General features: G+C 33.4%; 1 long non-coding RNA gene and 3 other non-coding genes across 4 annotated transcripts; all 4 read right to left on the reverse strand.

The window, feature by feature from the left end:
• Positions 1 to 2,849: 2,849 nt before the first annotated feature.
• On the reverse strand, positions 2,850 to 4,633 carry LOC127101363 (uncharacterized). Its single transcript, XR_007794623.1, has 2 exons — positions 4,278 to 4,633; positions 2,850 to 3,423 (listed from the first exon to the last, which is right to left on the reverse strand). It is a non-coding gene; the product is annotated as an uncharacterized LOC127101363 (long non-coding RNA).
• Positions 3,553 to 3,638, reverse strand: LOC127109542 (small nucleolar RNA Z196/R39/R59 family). The gene has a single exon (XR_007796817.1). It is a non-coding gene; the product is annotated as a small nucleolar RNA Z196/R39/R59 family (small nucleolar RNA).
• Positions 3,914 to 3,988, reverse strand: LOC127109537 (small nucleolar RNA Z195/SNORD33/SNORD32 family). The gene has a single exon (XR_007796813.1). It is a non-coding gene; the product is annotated as a small nucleolar RNA Z195/SNORD33/SNORD32 family (small nucleolar RNA).
• On the reverse strand, positions 4,245 to 4,323 carry LOC127109622 (small nucleolar RNA U31b). Its single transcript, XR_007796893.1, has one exon. It is a non-coding gene; the product is annotated as a small nucleolar RNA U31b (small nucleolar RNA).
• Positions 4,634 to 8,552: the final 3,919 nt, after the last annotated feature.

The following is an 8,552-nucleotide window of genomic DNA, read 5'->3' on the forward strand; positions in this document are numbered from 1 at the left end:
TACTCCTTCAAGATGATCAAGTCAACATGATTATGAGATTTACAAGTTAAGAGGGAGTTATATACCTTAGGGGGAGAATTTTTTTTCCGAAAATTGCAACGCATCAAAGAGGATTGTTTGTCATCATAAAAAAGGGAGAGAATGTGAAGTCAAGCTTCTCTATGATGAATGTATTTTGATGAAGACAAAGCTCCAAGTGAGAAGAAGGATAAGATGTTACTCAAAGATAAAGCATCATGATTCAAGAATTTAAGCTATTGCATTTCAAGAAGGTATAATGAGAATATTTACCTTCACTAAAGTCTTAGATGCTCAAGTATTCAAACAATCATTGCATAACCTTTCCTTATGCATGGCAAATGTCTCGAGCTTATATTTTTCATGTTTTTAACTAAGTAAATCGATGTACCTTTGGTGAAATCGATTTATCACTGAAGCCTATACATTTCCAAATGCAAAGAATAAATTTTTCAACTGGGTAAATCGATTTACCTCTTATGGAAATCGATTTCCTACTGTAAGTTTTTGAAATATTTTTAAACGTTGCCACAAGGAAATCGATTTACCTCTATACGTTTTTGAAAAATCAGTAGCTTTACTAACACCTCTTCATGCACCACTTCATGGAATCATTTCATTTCAACTTGAGAGTTGTTCATGATATTTTTCAGACCTTTACCATGATTCATTATAGGTGTTATGCACATATAAATACATGATTTTTCAAATTTAAAAATCACCTTTTCCATTTGTCTTTAATATCTTGAACTTTGGCATGAGCCATTAGGAGTAACTCATTTTCCTCGTCAAACTCGACATAGTTTGCTTCTTTTTCTAGACTTGGACATTCAAATTGGTAATGACCTTGTTTTTCACACCGATAACATATAATAGCATTCATATTTACAAATGGTTTTGACATTCCCTATCCCCTAACATAGTTGTTACTTCCTCTTTGAAATTTGATTTTTCCTCTCCCACGTCCATAACGTGTTCCATGCTCAACTTGCAGAACTTGTTCTTCACTCTACTTCTCTCTTAACTTTTGCTCATGAACAAGTAGTGAACTTTGCAGCTCATCCACAATTATGAGATCAATGTCCTTAGACTCTTCAATTGAGCATACAATAAAGTTGAAGTTTTCTATCAGAGATCTAAGTATCTTCTCAACTATTTTCACATCGTTCATATTCTCTCCGTAATTACTCATGTCATTTGTTGTTTCCATAACTCTTCCAAAATAATCATTCACTGATTCACTTGTCTTCATCTCTAAGATTTTGAATGTACGTCGAAGCCTTTGCAGTTGCGCCCTACCTTAGTGTTTCCCGTGTCCCTAGCTTTCATGGATTCCCACAATTGTTTTGTTGTTTCTTTCTGGGTAATAGTTTTTAAGATGGATTTGTCAATGACCTGAATTAGATAGTTCTTTGCTTTCAGATCTTTGAGTTTTTCTTCATCCAATGCCTTTTGTTATGCAGTTATCTGTTCATTCTCCTTTGGTTCCTTAATTCCAGATTTAATAACACTCTAGTACTCCTTTGATCGAAGTAGATTCTCCATGATCAAACTCCAATGATCATAGTCTCCATCAAAGTTAGGCACAATTGGTGTAGTAAAATTGCTTTATTCAGCCATTTCACCTCTTCTAGTCACTCCAGTGTTTTTCCTCTCAAACACTCTTGTTTACTCACTATATCATATTTTGTGATGGAGCTCTGATACCATGTGTTGGGGGAGTTTTTTACTATAGAGCATTGAACATTGTGGGATTTCATTTTAAGCAACATCTTTGTAAGAGATACACCACATATTCACCCAAAATCTTAAGGTGATAAATGGATGGACTCTCTCATTTATAAATACTTAGTCTCCACATTTCCAACTAATGTGAGACTATTACCCACACTACAGAGACTTGCTACAAGATCCGTAATTTAAGCTACAAGATCCGTAATTTAAGATGTCAAAATCTTAATGTCTGTAATTCACATCAGATTAGATACTAATAGAGAATTATTGGTTCCGGTGCCCATATATAAGCGATTAGTAAATGTTTCAAGCATCTTTTTAAATAATATTGACATTTTGTTAAAATATTATAATTAAAATGCCTCTATATTTATTTTCATAGATATGTACACCGCATATTTTCTCATACCAAAGAGAATAATTGGATTTAAGTAGCATTAGTTTTATATAGCCAACTCATTTCATTTTTACATATCTCAGCAATTCTATAACTTTAAAAGTTAACATGTTAAATGTGTTATTAAGAAAATGAACAGTAAGTCAACAATAAATTCTATAACATAATATAGGTATATTGGTTTCTTAGGGAATTTAAGAATAAAGTTAAAAATTAGGCACCATGCATTTATTCTTCTTTGATGTGACAGTTGTATAAATATCAAACAATACCAAACATATTTAAATGTGGAACAAAGAAATGTGATGAACATAAGATATTCCCCTGCTATGCTTATATGTATCATTATAATATTTGCATACAAAGCAAGACTGTATAGTTAAGTTCTTATCTAAATGCTTAAAGTAGACATGATATTTACCAACAAATGGAATATGAATTTGTATACGTACGTCATATATTTTTCCTATCAGTTATTCATGGTTTGTAGTGTTTTAAATCATAATATATCAAGCATGCCAAATTTCAACACCACTTATAGTTTGATAATTGTAATTTACCTTTATTGTGTTATCAGCTTGTTTCCATTGACCTGCTAAGAATTTGATAATTGTAATTTACCCTTATTGTGTTATCAGCTTGTTTCCATTTATCGTGTTTTCGAGTGGGCTTAAATGCTTACATCACCAATGCAAGAACATTAAAAGAGAAGAGAGTAACTCTGAAAAATTAATAAGAAACTGACAGTCAATGAAGAATACTTGTAACTCTATTTGACAGTATCATTGAAAATAAACAAAAAATCTAATGCTTCTACAATAATAAGCTTTTGACTGTCCCTATCAAACATTGAAAATACTTGTGGGAACATTTTTCTGTGGTTGTTGAAAGAATGATGTACCATTTTCTTAGACAATCACCTCCATGTTAACCATTATGAAATGCTCTTCAGGATCACTCTGACCACTGAAGGTAGCCAACTGAAGTGGATTGAAATTATCAAGGATTAGATCATCCCAAACATCCAACGTATGAGGTTGTGGGTAAGTCCGATCCAAGGATGAAATCTTGTTTTAATACGAGTGATTAACTTCTCTCAATAATATTCTCATTACCATTATAATATCATCTAGAAAGAGTCAAAGTGAGTAACTAACAAATGATACACTCCTTGGTATCATTTACTACTTGTTAAAAGAAAAAAAAGCAATTTTGGTGTAAAGAATAAGTGGACAGCTGCATCATAACTTGGAGCAATATGTGATTATACATGACTGTCAGAAACACAAACACATACAAACTTCGTTTCAGTCTAGCATCATAATTTGGAGCAATATGTGATTATAAATGACAGTTTGGGTAAACACATAACATATAAACGATAGAATATAAATAATTTGAACTGCGATCTCAGCTGAAAGATGGTGATTTTTCTTTAATTAATCACAGAAATCATAATAATTTGGAAATTTTTGCATCATGGATTGCACAACTACAAATGACATATTAACTATTTGAACTAACTTGATATAAATAAGATCCAGATGAATAGAGGAAATGTAAACAGGAAATTAGTAACAGTAGGCTTGAATTTCAGAAAACCCGAAAACCCCTGTGTCGCAAGTCCTGTAAGAGTTTAGTATATGCCCGTAAAAACGAAATGTCAAGATACAAGACAAAAGTCTATATTCTGGACATCAGATACCATAGGCAATTAACACAAAATACATTAATAATTAAATTAAAAATATAAAATTAAACTGCAAGAGATCAGATGGTAGTGCATGTTTGTTTCATCATCTATAACAGAACCGTTGGATAAATATCGTCATTTCTCTTTGAATTTCAAAAACAAAATTTTAAAAAAAAAAAAATTTGTTACAAATACAAATGATTCAGATTTGGATTTTGGGATCAGATAGTCGATCTATCACCATGTACGAAATTCATAGTAAGACTGGATGTCACATTAAAAGATTGTATCCTCATATCCCATAGACCAATGAATCAAAGTTGCATAGTGAAAATTGAATAATAATATAAAAGAAGTAACAAATAAATAATTTTATGATAAGAAAAATAAAATTGACGAGCAAGATCAGATTAGAAGTCAGTCACCATGTTACACCTTTGGTGCAAAGTAAGACTGGGGCGACAATACTATCATCACATCCTTGTAAAAGCAAATTCGATAATCATAAGCAAAACATTGAAGAAAAATCATACAATTACAATAATCTGTTGATCATTGAATGGTGACTAGAATTTCTTGATCTCTGTTTCACGATCTTCTTGGAGAGGAGCAGCTCGGCCACTGCTGCCGAGGTAGACTGCTGGCTGATGAGAACTGAGGGAAGTATGAGAGTATATATAAACATTGTGTCTAGGGGTAGTAATAATGGAAAGAACGCGAATTACGCAATGCACTTATTCTAGGGTTTTTTTTGGAGAGCAGTGTACTCGGGTAGGGCCAAATGGTATAAAGAACCGGTATGTTATGTTATCACACATCAATAATAAAAAAAATTACTTCATAACCTGCAATTCTATCAATACCTCCTATATTTTTTTTTTAAAATATCAATTTTATTATTGTTTAATTTTAATTAATTTATCATTTCACTTTTAATAATTCAATTGAGATTTTCGAAAATTGCACTATTCACCCTCGTACTAGAACTCATTTGAAAATACTTCCGGTATGTTTTTTTTCAAACCGGAAGACTTCGTGAAAGACATCTGATTCACTACATAATATATTCCATAAGAGTTACTTGAAGAGTTCCGGTTCAGTTTTGAAAAAAGAACGTTCCGAAACACTTTTCATATGTGTTCCGGTTAACAGAGTAACATATATCAAAAGACTTTCCCAAAGACTTCCGGTGTGTTATTGGTATGATCTGAAACTCTTCTTTGCAGTCTTCCAGATTTTTTTTAAAATTCTTTTTTTAATTTTTAATTTTGATATTTTTTTTATTGTGCAGGTAATGAAATTCTTTCCCAAATATGTGTAGATACTTCTTATACTTTTTTAACTACTCAAATATTTGGTACACGAGAAGAGATGATTAGATGGATTAAAGAGGTTGGAATCCATAATAAAATAATCTTTATCAGCACTCGTTCAGATACTGAAATAGGCAAGAAAGGGAGAAGTAATAAATTAATATTTTGTTGTGATAAAAGTGGTAAATACAAGGGTACTGATAGTGGAACCCAGAGTGCGTCCAAAAAATGTGGATGCCCATTTAAAATCAGGTCGACTTCGGCGAAAGATGGGTCTGGTTGGAAGACTGATGTAAAATGTGGGGGTCCATAAGCATGGTTTACCTGATAGATTAGAAGATCATTCCTTTATTGGTAGGTTGACCACAGATGAGAAGTAACATGTCGCTGATTTGACAAAGAGACATGTACCACCTAGACACATATTGTTTTCCTTGCAAGATCGAGATTCAGAGAATGTCACTCGGATTACGCAAATATACAAGCATAAGGGTATGATAGAAAAAGAGATAAGAGGTCCTAGAAGTGAGATACAAAATTTATTTAAGCTTATCGAGGATGCATGCTATGTGTATTGGAGTAGAAAAAAAGGATGACTCGGAAGTTGTGAGAAATATATTTTGGGTTCATCCCGATTCACTTAATTTGTTGAATATTTTTCCTATTGTATTAGTTATGGATAGCACCTACAAGACAAACAAATATAGACAACCTTTGTTTGAAATTATTGGCATGACATCAACCGAATTGACTTTTGCTATCGCATTTGCATATATTGAGTCTGAGCAGACATAGAATTTTTGTTGGATATTGGAGAAACTTAAAGAATGGTTTGTGAAGAAAGATTTGTGTCCGCAAGTGATTTCGACAGATAGAGATCTTGTTTTGATTAAAGCAATTAAAATTTTGTTTCTCAGGTCGATTAATTTGCTATGTAGATTTCACATTGACAAAAACATTGGTGCAAAATGCAAGCAATATGTGGTGAATGATATGCAAAAGACGATAGATATAGTATAGATGGAAGTTGTTTGGGCTAGTGATGAGGTTGAGTATGATCAACGGTTGCATCAACTTAAACAGGCGTGTGTTGATTATAATGGATTTATTAATTATGTGAAAGACACATTGTTGACTCCACATAAACAGAGATTTGTTGGAGCATGGATTAATCGAGTGCTACATTTGGGTAACCCGACGACTAATCGGTATGTGTTATATTTTATACTATGTATTTTTTTATATGTGATATTTTTAATATGTATTTTTAGGGTTGAATCTACTCATTGGAAGTTAAAGCGGGTGTTGGGGAACAGTATAGGTGACGTGGTCAAATGTTGGGAAGCTATGAATAACAACTTGAGGTTACAACTGGGCAACATTAGAGCTTCTTTTCAAAAAAGTTTTTACAAAGTCGAGCACGCACACATAAGTCCATCTTATGGTAATTTGAGTGGCTCAGTGTCTCGGGCTGCTTTGAGACGTATTGCTGAAGAGTTATTGAGAGTTGATTATGTTGGAACTAACAGGAAAATATGTGGTTGTACTCTTGTTTACCTTGAAAATTAGTAATTTACCTTGAAAATTAGTAAACAACCACTGATCTTTCAAATTTCTAAATTTGGTTACTCACAGGATCGATCAGATTGATCCTAGGACATGTGCTAACTGTTTTTAAAAATGAATTTTAGCAATCATGAACACTTCGACAGTATTCATGGGACTAGTGATTAAAACTTTACTGTAAAAGGCTAATATGAATGAAGGAGAGAAATTGTAAGAGACTATGATGATAACCAAGTGGAAACAGTAAGTGTTTAAAGCAAAGAAATATTAAGACTGCAAAATAACGAAGTAAAAAGAGACTGTTTGGAAGAAGTAAAGAAATGTATTTTTGGAAGAAAAATAAAGATGAATTTGTATTGCTTTAAAATAACTAACAATGGTGTACACAAACGTACATTCTTTGACTTACGGTTCCTCTTCACACAAGTATTTGGTAAATTTACAAAATTTGTACACACTTTGATACACACTTGATCTTAACACTAAGACCCTTTATTTATACTGAATCAAAATAACCGTTTCTGACGGCCCTTCAATCACGTCGAGACACATGGCACCTTGCATGGATGTAACTATCCATTATGCTCCACATGTACCTTTAACAGTTTCAAATAAGAGCAAAGTTCCCTACTTTATTTGATTTTTGAATCCCCAATCGAAAACCGTCTTCAACCATTTTAAGAAATATTTCTGAAGTCTCAACTGCATGCTGACTCTTATTACCCTTATCCAGTCAAAACACCTCTACCTAGTCGAACATCTCCTCCTGGTTGAAACATCTCTACATAGGATTTCCTTTTTGGTAATTCTTTAGTGGGCATCGAAATTATGAGCTGACAAATTTCCCCCAAAAAATGTTATTTTCGACATACGAGAGAAAAATAAATTTTTTGAGACCTTGTTTCCACGCCTTAACAACTCTGACATTGTGCCAAGTGTTCCAATGTTGGAAAACTTTTCAGTTTCTCGAATTGTCTGGTGACGTCAGGGTCATCATTACCTTTTTCCTAACCACGTCTTTTCAGCCTACAACCGAATCTTTTCACTCATCACGTTTCTTAGACTCTAGGAAATCATGGGTTCAAACATTAATTAACATCTCCATCACACTGCCCAAGGAAGACACGTGTCCCACTAACTTGCCAACCATTAATGCTGATTTGAAGCGTTTTTGCTTCCAAGCACGCCTATAAAACCCACAAACTTACCCATTTCACACTTTATGCTTTATGAATTCCCAAACTCTCTAGCCTTTTCTCTTCAAACAATCTTCATCCAGAAATCCGGACTTTTTCTTTCAATCTCCAACAAAAATGGCAACTTCAAGAAAAGCTCCTAAAGAAGTATGCGTAACCATCAAGACCATATCTACCAAGACAAAAGCTCCCAATAAGATCTCAGAGCTTCCTCCTTTCACTACATTGTCTGCTCCACTAACGGTAGGTAACCAGCAGTACATCCCAGAGCCAAAAACGGAAGAACAACGTAGAATCTATGCTTCTCGGGTACTCATTCCCATTTCTGTTTCTGGAAAGAATCATGCATTATCTAGACCTCTAACTGATTTAGATATTGATTCTAGTAATCTTAGAGAGTTTTTTCCTTCTTATCACAAATGCAAGCCTATAGGGCAATCAAAAAACCCTAGGACTGGAATAACCACCACTGAAAACCCTAAGGCTAGTGATACCATAGATTTAAGGTTTATGAACAATGGATTCAGAGTTTTCCACGCCACCCCCACATTCAAAGACCTCACTGATTATAGACTGGTTAAAGAAAGTAGAGAAATCTAAATCTCAGAACTGGAAAGACACATACATTTATGACC

Source organism: Lathyrus oleraceus, chromosome 7 (genome assembly GCF_024323335.1).
Source record: "Lathyrus oleraceus cultivar Zhongwan6 chromosome 7, CAAS_Psat_ZW6_1.0, whole genome shotgun sequence".
Lineage (NCBI taxonomy): Eukaryota > Viridiplantae > Streptophyta > Magnoliopsida > Fabales > Fabaceae > Lathyrus > Lathyrus oleraceus.